Source organism: Lepeophtheirus salmonis, chromosome 2 (genome assembly GCF_016086655.4).
Source record: "Lepeophtheirus salmonis chromosome 2, UVic_Lsal_1.4, whole genome shotgun sequence".
Classification (NCBI taxonomy): domain Eukaryota; kingdom Metazoa; phylum Arthropoda; class Copepoda; order Siphonostomatoida; family Caligidae; genus Lepeophtheirus; species Lepeophtheirus salmonis.
The window spans coordinates 22,482,758-22,502,072 of NC_052132.2; the positions used below are offsets into that span (position 1 = coordinate 22,482,758).

The following is a 19,315-nucleotide window of genomic DNA, read 5'->3' on the forward strand; positions in this document are numbered from 1 at the left end:
AAGGAGGGGGAGGGTAAAGCCTAAAACCATGTTTATTCTCATTGGTGAGGGTGGTGGTGGGGGAAGTGGGTCAACACACAAACACATAGAGCTAAATAATATTTTTAAATCCTATAAATTATGCCCTAGGGAACATGGGACTAAAGTTGGAGGGAAAAAAATGACATATTTTTTTTAATTGATTGACCTTTTTTAATCATTTTAGAAATATAAAAAACGGCCTATTTCTTTTTTGAAATAGATTATCCTTTTTTATCATTTTATAAATACAAAATAAAATGAGTTTTTTTTTTTGTTTTTTTTTTTAAATCGAGAATAAAATATCACTAATTAGAAGGTATCATAAAGGTATTTTAACAATGTAAAAGGGCACCACCGATCATTTTTTTACAAGGGAATTATGTAGCTCTACCATATGATTCATTTTCAAACCGTTTCTTCAACGAATGTTGAAGAAACATCAATTGTTGAATCAAGCATTCGTTTGATTATTAAATTATTAAACATTATTTGATTTGAATACTATATTTGGCAAAGTTTCGCAAAAGCGTATTGTATTTATTGAGTTTAACGTTTCAAATTCTTGTCTCGGATAGCTTTTATGTTTCGACTCCCGAGTCTCTCCAGTTAACTTGTAGGTTTTTTATCTATTATCTATACTTCTTTTTGATCTTCAGGTCGTCTGCAAACTAGGGTCATAATTATTTAAGTTGAATTAATTCATATTAAATAATCCCAATGTTACGCTAGGATTTGATGCGACAACACAAGAAGACGTTCGCATTAATTCATGGAAAATATTACAAAGGCCTTATCTAATTGAAAAAATGCCTGAAAGTGCTATTCGAAATACTGGAATCGCTAAAACGTTTATTTGTGAGCATTTTAACTCATTTCTAGAGTCAAGCGAGGATCTCAGAAATAGACACTATTTATGTTCCTTTGGTCGCCTAACACTTTTGAGTCTATATATCCTTCTCCGTATACCTCAAACTTAATTGAAACCCAAGCTTATCTTTCCCAATGTGCCCCTAAAACATTCAATAAAATATTTGTCTCACTTTCTTCACTCCAAAAAAAAAACACAGACTTAGAAATTTTAGTACCATAATATAAGGCAAAGCCCTTAAAGACTGGAACTTGCTTTGGCTACAAAGGACCAAGTAATTGACTACTGCACTGAGGAATTGAAGAAGTTAAAGAATTGACATTCCAATTGAAAGAGTCAACTTAGAAAGTGTTTATTTGGAGAAAAAAACAGAAACTTGTAAAATTAAAATGAAGAATTTGAGCGAAGGTGCACTAAGTAAAGAGCTTGAAATTACCAAATCAAGCTTGAAAAACAATCAAATTAAACATTACAAAATTAATATCGTATAATCGAATAAAGTCTAAAAATAAGTTACTTCAAACAGTTCCAAGAGCTATATTCAACTATACAAAATTAATACTTAGGAAAAGACAATCTATGATTGATGAATTAAAATCAGAAAATTTATACTTACAGGATAAACTTTACTCTGAGGTAGCAACAAGTGACTTATGGAAAATAAATTCTAATACCGTCCTACATATGAAGCCGTACCCAACAGCAATTAGAATGTTGGTGCATCAGTACATCATAAACAAAGTTCCAATCATGAACGTTCCAACTTTGTTTAAATGGTTTTTGCCCTATGTTGATAACATCAATATACCAAAACAAAGCATTATAGAATTAATGGGTAGGTAGCTTGGTATTATTTCTAGTCTCCAAACTGCTGAATTCATATTAAATAATCATAATAAAAAGACATTTTAGAAAAAAAAATGATATACCATGAAGATGTTGGTAAGGAACTGCTGAAGAGAAAGATTTTAAGGAAACATCGAAGGAACAGAGTTTAAGGGCAAAAATAGAACAAAAATTAAAAAAGGGTTATTTAAAAACAGCATTTAATTATGCTTAAAATATCAAAGAATGGACTAGAAATGAGGTTTTACATATTTGAAAGGAAAAATTATAGGGGAAAATGCTTGCCATTTATGGATTGTAGATTCATAATTTGAAACCTGTAATGCCAAAGTGGAAGATTTTAATATAGATAAAGTGTGTTATAATATTTAATATTGGTCTCAAACCGAAAATTACGGCACCGCAGAATAAAGTGAAATGTCTGTGTTTGCATTAGGAGCTTATGTTTTAGTTGGATATTTAAAATTTCTTGATTAACTCAATTTTACAATATTTTATTATTATAATTTGCGGAATGTATATAAATATTTAATAGTTATGCAATAAATTAGTATTTACTTCTTGGTAAATAGAGATTATTACTGAATTAATAATTATTAAACTACGTAAATAATATAATGATATAGATTTCTAAAAAAATTATTTTTTCATTAAGTTTATTTATTATTAATAATAAGTATGCGTCATGATTTGTGACGTCATTTTTAAATTTACAGCGCCAACTAATGTTCAAATAGATTTAACATACACAAATTGCCCATAAACAAAGGGAGAGGATTACGAGAAAAGTTTTTAATTTTTTCCAACGAAAAATGGCAATTGCTCGGGATATATCCAACCATTTAAGGTAATTATGGTATCATTCCATTATACAGCTAAAATTACATAATTGATATTATATAAAAAATACAAAAATATGCTATTTTGATTTTTTGTTAACATACCCATATCATATAGTTGAATAAATAATTATTCCTTGGTTAAATTAATAATAGGCTTTGTCGTTACTTCTATTGTATCTTGCAGCCTTTCCTTAAAAAAACATAAATAAGGCCCAAATCAGTTGTTAGTCAGCCAATTATTCTTCAATATTCGTTAGGAATATTCACAGATTAAATGAGTTCATTTAAATTTAACCAATTAACGCTTAGAGCACTAATTAAGGGAAACTAATATGTTATATCGATAGCTGACAAGAAAATACACTATAAACTTTCGTGTGAGTGAGCCAACACCACGAGTGCAACACTTGATTTCGGTCATTTCTGAGGAAAGGTAATGCGATGGAATACAGATTACATTGTGACTATGCAGAATTATGCTTCTAACCATAAAATATATGTAATAATACACTATTTATTATTAATCTCTCACTCCCAACATCCAATAATATACTAACATTTAAGAAATAGTCCCCTGTTGTTTCTCTAATACTTGGCAAAATGATCCCTTCTCATCAACATACAGTGAATGAATATATGTTCATTAATTGTAACTACTAATTATAACTAGAAATAATTTATGGGTAATTGGAAAATTAATTTTAACCTCCACCCCACCTTTCCAAGAAACATTATTTTTTCTCATTGTCTCACAGTAGGCTTAATTGCATATTACTTTCATTTAAATACATGCATTCCCATTAACAATATAAAGGGGGGTAAGTTATCTATGCTGCCACTTTGGTGAACTCTCTTAGGTAACCACAGGGACTTAAGGAGCTGATTTTTTTGTTATATAGCTTGTTCAAACTTACTCTAATTGGGAAAAAATGGAATCAATTGACGGATAAGTTAGCCCAAATATTTGGAAAAGGCACAGAGCTCTCCTTAGGATCCGTGTCCTGAGTGACAACATAATAATTGTTCGAACTTTGAGATACAGTGAGATATTCAAGAGGGAATTTTAGGCAACATCAACGTTCAAATAATGTCAAATGTCTCCAAGATAATTTTGAAGACTTAATCTTGCCGGACTTTTAGCATCCAAACTCGCCAGATCTGAATACGATGGATTTTTTTTATGTGTGGGTGCGATTGAATGATAAACCAACCAAGCCCTCTAAAACATCAAAGCGAATTTATAACTTGGATCGAGAAGGAATTCCTGGATTTGCCAAGTGGCGAAGGCCTGCTCGCGCTTTCGGCCTCGTATAGAGACTGTAATTGATGATGGAGGTTATTTTATTAAATAAAATAAATAAGAATCTATGAAGCTTTTGGAATCTGGTTTTATTTATTTATCTGATAAATGGTTGAAGAGAAAATTGTCTTTAAAAAATCCTTTTCGTGGAACATTTAGCTTGTGTACTCTTTTAATAAACACATTATACTATTTTGTTTTTTTTGTTAATATTTTTCACTCGTTGCACAAAATATCTTTTCTTCTGGGACATTAAGAAAAACTGATCTCGGCAGAGTTTGATGCTTCTCAGTCTATTTTCATTAGGAAAAATGGTATTTTTGGGTCAAATTTGCCCATTTTTATGCCTCTTGTACCGATCTTAATATACCCATTAAATTGAGTACAAATTGTATAATTGACCGAATTATGTCTATGAAATATTGGGGCTTATGTATACCTATATGATTTAAAAGTATAAATGGGGCTCATAAACTTGATTTTTGTTCAAGATTGTTTTGATGTTAACTCCCCATCTATTTTCTTTGTTCTTCATTATTTCAACCTTTGTACCAATTTTGAAGGAGGAGCTGCATTTTTGTTTTCATTTGAAGAAAAGTGCGGCTGATGGGCATCGTTTATTGAATAAAATCACATGTACTACCTTACTTGCCGTATTCAACAAACATTTTTTTGAAAAAATGATTGATTCAATAGGCGGGAAAAACTAACCAAATGATATAGGGACAATTTTTTTATGCTTTTGGAAAAAAGGCAGTGAGATTCAATAAAGATACAACAAGCTTCCCTAAAGAATAAAATGTATTATCTTTTATCCATTTGAAAATAAACATATTATTTTAGTAAAAAATAGCAAGGCCGTCTTAAGAATTAAGCGATAATTCTTCATTTATTTATTATTCTTAAAAATTATTTTGGTTTTTTGTTACACTTATACTATACTTGGTGATCCCACAAACTTTAAAGGTTGCTGAAGCTAATCTATAAAGATACCACTTTTATTCCATTTCCATACTCTAATTTTTTTCAAATATAAAAATCTTCCTCTTTTTAATGAAAAAATAGTGAAGTGTTTGACGGTAAAACAAACTTATATGATTTATATGTTAATCCAAAATACAATTTTTTTTCTTCGTCAATGATGACTCAATCAATCTTTTATTTTGCATAGTTAAAATTTGGAAGATAAGATGTAAGACTATAAAATCTAAATTGCAATATAGGTGATATATTTTATTATACTCTAAGTACCTATTATAGAATTAAAAATGTTTATATGCATTTCTGTTTACATATTATTAGAGTGCCCTATTACACTTTTAATTAGAGAATGTAAGAATATGATATAATAAAATTATATCATATTCATACATTTATTTATTGCTATGAATGAATATATGCATATATTACAGATAAATTATGAATGTTTCAATTTGCTAAATATCCACTCCCACTTTGAATTTCGCGCTACAAATTGTTTAAGTGTGACTGGCTAAATCCTTTCTTTTATATAAAACTTTGTTTAGAAACCAAGGCTATAAGAGCTGATCCCCATCAAAGCTTTTGAACTATTTGAAGCTCAAGGTGGCTTTAAAGTCCTTGTGCGCACGTTGATGAGAAAAAGATTGTGGACGCTGAAATTAATCGGCAAAATTCAAGAGTAATTGCCTGTGATCCAACTGAAGTCCCACTTTTTTGGAATCACAGTTTTTGGGGCTCATTTCCTGTCATAACAATTAATCGAGGTTGGACTTAAGATCAACACAGCTGAGTACCTGAAAATCCTTAAGGACGTCTTGTTACTCTGGATGGAGAAGAAGTTTGCCCTGAAAAATGTGGTACTTGTGCAGAACTTTGACCCATGACATGCCTTCAATGCAATTCAGTCATTCCTATCTGAGAGGAACTTGTTTTTCGTGATCTTTAACATTTTATATAGCTATAATTCAAATTTGAACATTCTCAATTACTATGAGTATATGTGAGGCACATCTTTTGACACAAATTACAAGCATAGTTAATCACAGGTAATAAGGTTTCTTTTCCAAAATCAGGTTATCTCTAGATTTATCAGGGTTTTACACCTACAAGTAATCCTGAAGTGAATTATTTGTAAGTATAAGCTTAATTTAATTGTAAATAATCGACAATATGAATTATGTCCAACAAAGTACCAAATTGGAAAATCAAGACCTCCACTTTTACCCCGACCAGTTTCAAAAGAGGCTCCCATGCAACTTTTTAGATCCAACGGTGTGTTTACCTATAAAGGGAACACACACACAAACTCTATTATATATATATATATATACAGATTTTACAGAAATTCAAAAATTATTTAATGTAGTATTCAACAAAGTTATTAAAAACTGCAGAATAAATATTTTGAGTCCTTCCGTCTTGCATTCAGATATATAAACCCTTTTACTATCAACCCATCAATATTTAAAAGAATTACTTTTTTATATTTTTGTTTTGTTTATTATGGAATATTTATATATATATTTTTTAATTTTACGAGTTGAGCTTTAGCTACACACAGTCATTGCTGCATTTCTAATTCTTAGATCAAAGAGTCACTCAGTTCTAAGATATGAAGTGTAAATTAAAAATGTGGCCTTGACATACAGACAAATTTTGATTCATTAATACAGGCGTATCGTACTGTATGTATATAATTTTTGCAATATTTGCAAAAATGAACCATTGATCTAGCGTAATTTTTCCACAACATTATTCTCTATACATTTTTAATTGTTAAAGTACGAAAAAAATATTAGTAGGTTAGTGTTACTCTTTAGAATGGCAATAAATGTTTTTTTTCTTCTTTTTTTTTTGCAAAATTAGTGCTAAACAGTTTTTTTAATTTCTTTGAAAATTTCGATTTGGCAATTTTTTTTTTTAATTACAAATTTTAAATTTAACAATGATTTTGACATAAATTTTCAAATAAGAAACTCATTACTTATCACGGATATCGTTTAGTATGTTTATTTCTATATAATTACCAATGAAAAATGTATCTAACTACAAATGATGCACTACGAACTGTAACTGTATAAAGGAAATATAAAATGAAGAATCTATGACTCAAGTGAAAAAAAGGAAAACAAAATGGCGTCCATGTATTAAAAAATATCCCCCTATTCCAGGACATGAAAGAAAAATAGTAGTTGTATTTTTTTTTAACGGCACGTAATTTCATTCAATAAAACTACGTGCCGCTTACTAAATAAATACAACAACAATAATTTTTCTTTCATGTCCTGGGGGTAGAAAACGTCTTTGCCATGTATATAGAATTATATGCATGAGCCAACTTTTCCCTAGCTACTTTGTGAATTCAAACCCTAATATCGCTGCCTTACTATTAAAATTTCATATCTTGTCAAATTTCAAAAATTGGGCTGACACTACTGTGTTCATATTTGACATATTCTCAACAGTATATAATTTTTTTTTTTTAAATATACTTATGATCAGCCATGTTGTCGGAGCAGAGCTTCTGGCATTTGGCCGATGTGTGTGAGGGTGCACCATCTTGGATCCACACATATTTGTCCTCTGGGTAGGTGGCCTTGAAGCATGACAGTATGGTGAACCTCAGCACCTTGTAGTAGGCCTCCTGGGCTACTTTCTCCCCACCCTTAAAAAAGAAGGAAGGAATCTTCTTGCTGTCGGACGCTACGATCCCTAGGACCATTGTTTGGGCCGGATTTTTGGTACGGAACACCCCCTTCACCTCCTCTGGTGATCTTACAAGCCAACGGTCATTCCGACCTGGTCCACGGTGAAAATCTTCTCCCTCGAGACATTTTTTACTGTGGATCCATATGCTTTGATCCACGCTCGAACTCGCTTGCACCTCTGCCGTTCCTTTCCTTCATAGTGTCCGTCAACAGGTGGCGTGGGATCCTTATGTAAGAGGACAACGCCAATTCCTCCTTCACAGTCCTTCTGATTGTCCCCTCGTCCACGTCAAACTCGTTGGAGAGGCGAGTCATGGATTTTGTGGGTTCCTCCTTGATCTTCTTCTTCAGGTCCCTCCAGACACTCATAATCCCTTTTCAAGTTGTATCCCCCACTTCCTTCTTTCCTGGAGAGGTCTTCTCTATTCTTTTTCATCTTGGACACCTTGAAAATGAGGCTCCTGGAGCACTTGACAATGTCCATAATCTCTGCCACCTCAATTTTGGCATCGAAAAGGTCCGAGATCCCCTACCTTTTTGCCTCTTGCTCACTCATGATGAAAGATTTGAGAAATGTTTATTATTGTTTATTTATGCAGAAAGGACAAGAGATTAGGAATGTGTAGGGGAAATCCAAAAACCTCTCTATTTCGATTGCAGAAAGGACAAGAGATTAGGAATGTGTAGGGGAAATCCAAAAACCTCTCTATTTCGATTACATAAAGTTTTATCTACGGAGTCATTGTCTTTTTACATTTTTTCCACATAAAAAAAAAGGTGCAATTTTCACTAATTTCTTCTTTTGCCCATAACTTTTTTGATTTTGAATAAATTTTTGAAAAAAAAAACGTCATTTTTCTTGCAATTGATTTTTGAGAAGCCAGTCACTTTTTGATTTTATAACTCAACCCCTATATTGTCTCTTGAGCTCCATAAAACAATTTTTGTGTTTTGTCTGTAAAATAAGACCCTTATATCCTCCCTCCCGAAAATTGGCATCCCCGTCTTGACCTGTTAAGGTTCAAAAGAGGCACTCATACAAAGTTTCAACATCTTAGGATGAAGTGTGTGGGCCCCTATAAAAGACACATACGCACACATTGAATTTTATATATATAGTATAATATATAAGATTTCTTCACAAATCGTATTGAAGACCCTTTTTTTTTTTTTTTTTTTGGATTATAGTTCTTAAATTACTTCTTTTTGTAACAAAATACCGGAACCAACTTTTTGTTCTGTTATAAAAAGTATAGTTGAGCTACGCTATATTTTTTGGCTTTAAATATCTCAGTGATAGCTCTATGAGTTTGGGAGATATGAGAGGCTTAATACATGACGAAACGTGAAAAAAAAAAAGGATTTGAGTAACATTTACTATGTGATATTGTTGAAATATAGAATTGAAATTTTGAATCTGTAACTCAATCCAACTCTTCTGAGTTCTGAGGCCCCAAATATGAAGTAATTTGCATTTTGATGAATATTTGATTATCGATATCTCGTAAACCAAAGAAATTATAGGTAAGTATAAAACATCATTATAAAGCTGTCAGTAAGATAACAAAACTTATGCACTAGTTTTTTTATTTTATTTAACTTTGATAAAAAACTTTTAAGGGGAAATTTTTTATTTTTTATGGAATTAGGAGTAATGATGTGATTTATAAAAATCATAACTTCATTTAAGTATATAGCTTTTTTTTGCTTTTTTTTTTTCATTTATTGTATTTTGAAAACTTTTTCTTTTTTTTAACTATATAAACAAAGTTATGATTCCTAATTCTAGGATTTTTTCACTGTAATTATAAGGGTTTTTGTACCTTTATATAGTTACAAAAACAACAACATATATCTTGAAAAATTTAAGATCAAAAACGTAGGTAATGGTTTATTTCTATTTTTCATTAACAAAAAAGAAGCCTATGATGGCTTTGATTTACGATATATTGTTAATCAAATATTCATCAAAATGCTATTTTTTTCATCTTCAAGGACACAGGATTAATAGTTAAAATGAGTTACAGATTCAAAATGTTAGTTTTTAAGCTTGTCTACTATTAGCAATACCAAATGGTAAATTTTAGTCAAATCTGTTTCCTTGTGAAAATTTATCATGGAATTACTTGAATATAAAATCATTATATTATAAAGCTAAGTAAATTAGGAGATTTTAAACCAATTCACGGTTTATACTCATTCTTATCAATGATTATTATTTCAATGTATTTCTCAACTAAAATCAATGATTTAGTTAAACCATTGGTTGTATTAATATTACCAAACCCATAAATAATGAAACTGCATAAGCTACTACTTGAATAACTAAACAATTCAGGTAGTATAATTTGAAGATTAACGACATTATATTAACATTAATCCTCTAAAAACTATTATATTTACTTAAAATTTTATATATAATTTTAACCATGTGATCATATATCCATAGCCCATAGACGTAACCACTTTAATCTTTTCTTTCTCAAGTGAGATATTAAATCGATTTTCTTCTGATGAATTGGAGGATATGAGGTTTGAGATACTTGAGCTAAAAAAATATCCTCCAGGTCAATATTTTGTTGGAAAACTCAATAGATATCAAATGACGTATTACATGTATACATCATATGGGGGGTTTACGAACTAAAATCCAATTGCAAGGGTCTTCAAGACGTTTTTTTATCAAATGCATCTTGCAAAAAAGCTCGGAACTCAAAGTTGGACTACGTTACATATCCAAAGTTTGATTTTTAAATTTCTTAATAGCAGATTTTAGACTTACTAAATTTTATTCAGTATTTGTAGAATAAGAAGGGCTTAAGAATTAAAGTAAATAGTGAATCTACAGGGTGCACAAGCCATCTATGGCACTCACTTTGGGACACTCTTATGGGCTAATGCAGACACTTAGAAAGCTGTTTTTTTGCGTTAGATTTTGTTAGTATTTTACAATTTACCCTTTTTAGTAACTTTTTTCAAAAGTTATGTAATATATAATTTTTTACCTATTGATTAGAAGGGATATTTAGTGAGAGGAATCACTTCTCTTACAATTATTTTATCATGAGGCTCTAGTCAAAGCTAAGGCACGGATTTGGAAATTCAAGAGGAGCACGGAAAAAAAAAATCAATTTCTCTTTCTGTTGCTTCATTACGTTTTTGATTCAAATGACCTTGGTAAATCGTATGACCCCATTATTGTGATGTTTTTAATGATTAAATGATGAAGTAAGTCGTTATCTTGATTGAATCATTTGATGCACTTCGTTTTTTGTATTAAGGCTGAGTCATTCATTTTGTTACTTTTATGTGCACATTTTAATGAAATCTTTATCGTTCTCCCTGCATTTTTGAAAAGTTATGAAAAAACCCGGAATATTTTACAATTTATTATGAAGATTTCAATCAAGTTGTTCGCTTCTAGATTGTTCTTTTTTTCTTTCATTATTCAATGTGAAGAGTACTCAATTCTAACAAGGTAATATCTATATGCTGTCATTTTATTGATCAGACACAACTTTGTTACTAATGTTGAGAGCCTACTTATTTGTTACCCAAAATTTCTTGAAAATAACGAATATTTTGTAGAAATACGAACCCAAATGAAAATATATTTATTTCAAATAATATGTTAAAGCAAATTATCTTTTCTTTAGGCCCAAAAATAATGTAGTTCATAATAATATTAAAAAGATAAATTGACTTTCCTACACGTCTTAATTTCATATATAAATATATAGGTATATTTAGTAATTCAATTGGCATTTAAAAGTGCAAAATGAATGTAATGGCTAAGAAAAATATTACGAGTTAAAGTATTATAATTTGAAGACTTTGTATTACGTAATAATATTCATTTTTTGGGGGTAACGTTGAAGTCCCATTCACTATGTTAAAAAAGATGTTTACTAACGAAGGACTAATTAAGCAAATTTTGTTGGTATACACGTCTTGCCTTCTTCAGAACAAAAACATGTTACATAAAGAACATTAGGGCATTTAATTATGTGACCATTGTATATAATTTTATTATTCAGTGTGTTGATAAAATTTGACTGAATTGAGTCAAACATCTGTTCTTTTGAAAAACAACTTGCTAATTGAAAAGAAAAAGTATTCATAAAGTAACATTGATTCAACTAAAGTAAAGTAAACTAGCGAGTAAAAAATAAGACGAATATATGACATCCATACAGTTATTTTGATCTGAGAAATACAAATGTAGTCATTTTAATGAAATCTCGTATGCGTTTTGCATGTAGTATCGAGCGTGCGCTTCATATAAAAAAGAAAAATATTTATAATATATATTCAGAATTGTATAGGAACGGTATATGAAAAGGAATTAAATCTCGCAGATATTTAGGGCAGCTCATATTTTATACAACTCTAAACTATAAAATATGAGTTAAGGGCTTATTTTTAACAACCCCAGAAGAAGAAAAAATAACACATGTGGCTTTAAATGAAGTTTAGTTGCGAGAGTGTTTAGCTAAAGCTTGGCAGGAAACGCTCATGCGACTAAAGTACTCCCTGGCTTATCACGTTATATTAGTTAATTTTTTATCAAGCTGTTATTATTATTATTTTCTTCTTGACGAGAGAACATATAAATATTTATATGTTCTCTCAATTTTTTATCAAGTAACTGACGTATAAATATTTAGTAACTGCGTATGAGTTTGATAATAAAAAACGGAGAATTACACACAAAATTTAGGGGGTAATTATCTTTTATTAAATATTAAAGAAAAGGTTGTCTGTTTGTTGCAGCCTAAATTCTCCGGGCAATACCGGGTACTCCTGTAACAAAAATAATTAATTTAAAAATTAGGGAAAAATTATGGTTTTTTTTTGATCAAATCGGTAAAGTATACTTCTATTTTTGATGATGATGATGATGTTAGCCATAAGAACATATTTTTATTAACACTAGAATGAGACGGTGGTATAGCACCCCTCTTACGTACTGCTATTATCATAAATGATTCTACGTGCTTAAATAAATAAATATTAGTAAATTTGTATGATTGTGAGTAATTTCATTCCAAACAATAATTTCATTGCAATTATATTATATTCGGGTAGTCTAACTGTTATAGTTCATAAATAAATCAAGCACTTCCTTGAGCATAAAAGAACCTATCTACTGTCAAAAAATTCTTTCAGTCAATAGTGTTATGGTTGTACAGGTAAAGTGCTGGATCCAAGTCCGTTCAAACTCTACCGCCGCCATGTTTAAAGGGAACAAAGAGCACTTCTTACATGTTATAATTCAAGCGAGTTCATAGGCTGTACAGGTTAACTTCTGGGACCGGAGGTAGGCTAAATTCTACTCTAGCTGCTTTCCTGAGCATCAACAAACACTTTCAACATCCTAAAATATTACTAGGACAAGGGTAATGCAGGTGAAGTGCTAGGCCCCAAGGCAGGTTGAATTATTCCACCGATGCTTTTCGTAACATGAAGGACCCCTTCTAATGTATTATAATTCAGTCTGGCTTACGGGTAAACTGCTGGGCCCCTAAGCAGGTAAAATTCTTCCACTGCCGCCACCCTGAGCATCATGGAACTGGCCGGGTGTATTTATATTTATACTAACGTCGTGTATTTGGTTCTAAAATTGAGGCTGCCGAAAAAAAGGACTTAAACCTTTATTGCCTATATACTTTTCTTATCTCTCCGACTGCGTGCTTTATTATAAATTAGACTTTAATATGTTGTAAAAATATATTAATTTATTTTACATTCTTATTCACAATGCTAGGACAATAAATTAACTATTACATACATTAGCAAAAGGAAAAAAATAATTGTCTCCAATTATCATACCTTTCTCATCCCTAATTGATTAAAAAAAATAGTCTTATGTACAAATGTAGCCATTTCATAAGGATTTTTAGTGCCTATGTTTACGGCTTTTTTAGGGGGGGGATTGGCTAATTTTGCCCTAATATTTAGGTTTACATTTTATTTTTAAACTTTTTTAAAAATCTTAAAAAACAAAGATATTTCTTTTGAATTTTTGAAACTTTTTTTTTTCAAAACAGGTTATTTACCTTGATAATTTCCTAGACGATACAATGCAAAGTGCCAGTTGAGAATCAATGCTCTAATGTCTATGATTATCTAATTACTGGTGGTAGTACCCAGCATTGTCCGGAGTAATTAGGCTCTAACTAACAGACCAACTTTGATTTAATAATATAGAAATAACTCCTCAACCAATCCTCACTGATATTCTCAAATTTTATGGGCGGCCACACTCAGACGTAGCTACTCGAGTCTCGGAAATTCTCTTCTTAATAATAATATCCTGATAATTTAGTTTTAATATAATGAGCCAGATAGTACTTTAGTCTATAGAGCACGCACTGAATTTGCTTTAGCCTATATACACTCGTTGCTTAAACTCTTCAAAAGTCCCGTACTCATTAGGGACGCTTCAATTTTTTTTTTCTGTTAGGGAAAAAAGACGTCATATTTCTTTTTTTCCTTTGAAATTTAGAAACTTCAATAGTATACATGTTGTCATAGTGTAATGTAGACTTAATCAGCGATTGAAATGTTCAAAATACCTTTCAATGCTGATGCTGATTTTCATCGCAAAATTATCTTCAGTGATGAAGCTCATTTTTGGCTCAATGGCTTTATTAATATGCAAAATATGCAATATTGGTCGAGTAGCAATCCATAAGTGCTTCATGAGACATGATTGCATCCTGAAAAAATTACTGTTTGGATCGTTTGGTGATAATTTTTTCGTTGATGATAATTGCCACGTTACCCTAAATGGAAATCGATATCTCATCCTAATAAATGTGGGTTTTTTTTTGGTTTTTTTGTCGCAATTGTATGGTATGGACTTGCTAAAACATGTGGTTTCAACAAGACAGTGCCACTTCTCACATAGCAAATGTTACAATCGATTTATTGCAAAGTAAATTTGGTGGGCGTGTTAGTTCGAGAAATGTACCAGTTGATTGGCCGCCTCAATCATGCAATTGAAAGCCTTTTAATTTTTTTTTTTTTGGTCACGTAAAATCATTGGTCTACACCAATAAGCTAATAACGTTAGAAGGGCTCAGAGAAAATATCGAATGCAAAATTGCTGAAATATCAGTCAATTTATTGAAAGAGTAGTGCAAAATTGGGTTCAGCAATTGGACTTCTGTAAACATGCTTCCGGGATCACTCTAGGGACATCAATTTCCATACATGAGGGTATATGTTTTTAATTTGTACCGAAAAAATAAATTTAGCAAAATCTTTAACTGTGTTTGTTTTATTATTAAAAAAAGTTGAAGCGCTCTTAATGGAAAACTCCTTTACTTCCCTCTTCTAAATTATCATTTATTATTTTTTCTTACTTATATCTTGTTTGTTACTCGCTAGATGGCTCTGAAGTTAAATTAAAGTTACTTTTTAAAATGGTTTCACGTCAAACAGCAAGTTTTTTCTCTCAAAAGAAAACACAAGTCGTTCAAATTGTATCAACTTACTGAATACTCAAATTGTATCCCATGGTTACATAATGAAATGCCTTAATTTTCTTAATGGAACATCCTTTTAGATTGAAAGAAGCTAGAGCTGATGTTATTATATTATAAATACCCCAGAGTGTACGTACATACAGGAAAACTTGAGTTTATTAATATATATCATATAACATACCCTAATATGTACTAAAATAATGTTATTACATCATCATTGTACATTCTTATTTCCATAAGTTAGATAATTAATAAACTAGTAGATTTGTGAAGATCAGATGTTCTTCTCTCGAGTATCCGCCTTTTTTGTCCCCCCCCAATCAGAAACAAAATGTAATCATTTAAATATGGAACAAACAAGTATTTTAATATCTACGTTGATCACTGTTTTTCTTTTTCATCAAGTCGTTTAATATTTAGTCTTTTTTTGTTGTTTTAAAAGACATTAGATAAAGATTCGTCAAAGTTTTTTTTTTTAAGTTAGTCCATTTTGTAGAGGGTGGGTATTTTAAATCCAGTAAAAGTTTAGACTTAAATATTTTTCGAACCCTGAAGTCTACCCTTATGAATGTCTGTTTATTAGATTCAAATAACAAAATATTCAAGCAAAAATACAAAATCCTTGTCATGTCCTCGAATACGAACACCGTCCAGCCATTATTGTGTGCTTCCGTGTGGTGTGCACGCCCAAGGACGCTGATAACTCAATAGATGATGATGCTGGAGAGCTTATATTCATATTAATATATTTGATGTCATGCTATGATTAAAAATTGACGCAGTTTTTCGAAATTGGATAGATAGAACCTGATTTATCCTTCTTTTTTTTTTAAAAAACAAAACATTTTTTAGACTTTTATATTTTGAGCAAATGAAATCCTAGCGCGACGGATCTAAACCCCTCATACTACTATGAGTAGGGGGCCTTGGAAAGAGAGTCAAATAACCTTGCATATAGTACTGTTGACTTTTTATGGGCTTCCATTCTCGAAGGAGTGGGCAAAATTGACCTGGACTTTCTTAGTAAGGCCCTTGCCAAGTTTAGGGACAGGTTGGAGGCTGTGGTTGGAACCTGGAGGTTGTTGGTTTGACTATTTAATAAACATTATTCTTAAATCTACTGGATTTAAAATCCAAATTGCCATTTGGTAATTATGGAATATTTGTCGAGTGCGATTATAGACGTATGATGTAGTTTGAAAATGAGTCATTCTCAATTAATAAATATATCAACTTTAGGCTCCCAACATGCTCTCCCTTAGATGTCTACTGTAGTCTATGAGGTTAATGAAAATTTTCTAATTGAATGAGAGAAGCAGCGTTGAGATTAATGTTTTAGATTCATTGAAAAGTATTCAATATGGAGATGGTTTTTGTATCAATAAATAAATATCTCTCTTTCCCCTTTCTATAAATCTATCCAAACAAAATTAGAGAATGAATAGAAACATTTCTTCTTGGTCTTATTGTCATGCGTCACTCCCTGTAATGGTAATGGTACTCAGCTCCCTTACCTTTTCGTTTCTTATTATTGTTTGTTTTTTATCTCCTCCCTTACTCTTTTTACTTTCTTTTTCCAAGTCTATTCATATCCCCGGTTGTTCTCTTTGCCTAGCCCAAAGTTTTTTCTTACCATATCAATAAATGTACATGGAGGAGGATATACTCTTTCAAATACTTTATTTTCCCAGTCTTAAATCAATGGAAATTTATTAATGGTTTTGTGATTTTTGACGGTCAAAACTATATAGAGAATAATGCTCCAAATTGTACACATTACATCTTACAAAATAATCAATATCATTATATGGTACTACTAATTTTGTTGATTTATCATGAAAAGATATGGGTTTGTACAATAATTCTTAAAATATTGTGTTAATATACTTTAGGAAAGACTGATATATATGTATATATTTAAAGACGCATAGACAAATCCAAATTTGTTTAAAAATGACAAAAATTGTTATATTTAAATCATTAAATATGGGAAATTTAATACATAAATGCAATCAAGGTACCCCTTATTTTTTTATTTTTTTACAAAGCTTGGAATTATATTGGCTCAAGCAGTGGCAATAGGAGCCTTCAGGTAGCTTTTTGTGCATCGAACTCCCACAAGCTTCTCCTTTAGGTTATCAAAACTACCAAATTCCAGGGGGGAACAGTGGAGGCTGTCTGGAGCCGAGAATCTTGCTTTTTGAGGAGGATTTTGCACCGGGATATACGCTTTACTCGATCTGAAAGCTTCAAACCCTGACTGAGAGTCATTAAGGCTTAAGTCTTGCTTCACCAAGAGGCGTATGGTGGTCTAACTGCTCTCTAATTCACGAGTAAGGCCAATGAGGGTCATCTTGTATTTTTTGCCTTTAAAGGTGTCTCTAACTGCCTCAGCCAATTATTTTGGCCTTTATATAGAACATGTGGCAGCTTTGGATGTGCTTCTAGTGGTAACACGGTACACAGTATAGCGGTTACAGACCAGCACTTTAGATATTTTTGATGTTGATTTTCCTTGTGTGGATAACTCCAAAATGGCATCTCTGCGTTGCTCCATTTTTTTGATTATGATGCCTTTATTTCTTGGTTTACTTTGCTTATTTTTTGTTTCAAGTTTTTTTAGGCAATTGTTAACAATAAGTTATTTGGATTAAACATCGAAATACAACAACTATGATAAAGGTGTGCCACTTAAAAAAAGTGTTGCCTGTATTAGTGGCATTAAATATTACTTAATTATGATAGTTTTTAATCAGTTGAGAGTCTCCCTGATTCTGCACCGTTGATGTAAGGTAGACCGGAGACAGTTGCAAAATGTATTTTTTCGAGCACAAAACAGCTACAGCCACAAAACTTTTTTGTCATCTTCCCCTTATTAATTATAATTCTTCTTTATTATTTATTAAATTTGACAACATTAAGCACGTTTAGAAAATGTTTTTTTTTTTTAATATTTGCAAAATACATCTTATTCTATCTCGATCTTTTATATTACACTGAAAGATAATAACTCAACATCATGAAGCATCTAGTTATTTATTCATAAAAAAAAGGCTATTTTTTTCTAATTGTTGCAATCACGGCTACGGAGACAAATGCATCAGTTAATGAGCTGCATTTAAATGCAATTTGTGTAAAACTATTGTCTGCTGTAATCTTTAAGCAAATTTATACATTTAAAAAAATATATATTTAATAGGGATGTACCGATACCAAATTTTTACCCGTTTCTAGTTTCGATTCCGATACCATCTTTATTGACAATTCAGCTACCAATTACCTTATATGCATAAAGGTATTTTATAAAAAAAATAACAAAATTCTTTTCTTTTTTTAATTACGGATGAGAAAAAAAAAGTACATAAATTTATCAATCATAATTAGTTGTATTTAAATTTTAATTTTAAAAAGTTAATTACTCTCCGTGCTAAAGAGTCAATTAATTTCTGGTTGGCTCATATGAAGAAATTTGACACCCCTTTTTTTTTTTATATTTGATATCCTTAGCCTCTGATCTCATTTCAACTGCCTCAATGATAAAAAAAATAATACTTGCAACAATGACAATTTTCTATTATTTTAATGGTTAGGCCCACATGATATCAAATGCAATATGACGACCTTTAAGCTTAATACATTTTTATATGCGTTTTGGCATCCCTTCATACAGATTATTCAAAGTATCTGGAGAAATTTTTTCCCAAGCTTTTGTCTGTTTTTTTAATTCATCCTCTGAAGTTGCTGGCGCATTTTCATTGAGTTCCCTCTGGATCAAGGCTCACAAATTTTCAATGGGAGACAAATCAGGACTATTGATAGGAATCCAAGTTGTATCAACACTACTTTTGTGACTATTTGGAGTGGTGAGCAGGGGCACCATCCTGCTGGAAAATGGTTCTTGATGTGTCAGACAACATTTTCCTCTTCAAAGGAGGTCCAGATTCTTCAGTACGAGACAAAGCTGACATTAGAGACTTGCTGAGGATCTCCGTTACGTAGTACTCGGTCGTCAAAGTTTGGTTTCGTGGAATCAGGTGAAGATCTGATACTCCCTGGTGGCTGATAACGGCCCAAACATGAATTTCAGAGGAAATTTCACAGTTGGAGTGGGTTCCATATCTCCCTTATCTCTTGCCCAAACCCGATCTGTTTGGTGATTTAGGGCATGAAATAGCTCAAATGGACTTACACCACTGAAGAGGATACATTTCCAATCATATGCAGTGCAGTGTTTTCGCTCACGACAGAATTGAAGC

General features: G+C 31.3%; 1 long non-coding RNA gene across 1 annotated transcript in view; it reads left to right on the plus strand.

Moving 5' to 3' along the window:
- LOC139904787 (uncharacterized) overlaps window positions 1-19,315 on the plus strand; it is a 93,874-nt gene that overhangs the window by 43,084 nt on the left and 31,475 nt on the right. The window contains exon 2 of the long non-coding RNA XR_011778991.1: window positions 2,452-2,582. This is a non-coding gene — a long non-coding RNA (uncharacterized lncRNA). The remainder of the gene's footprint in view (window positions 1-2,451; window positions 2,583-19,315) is intronic.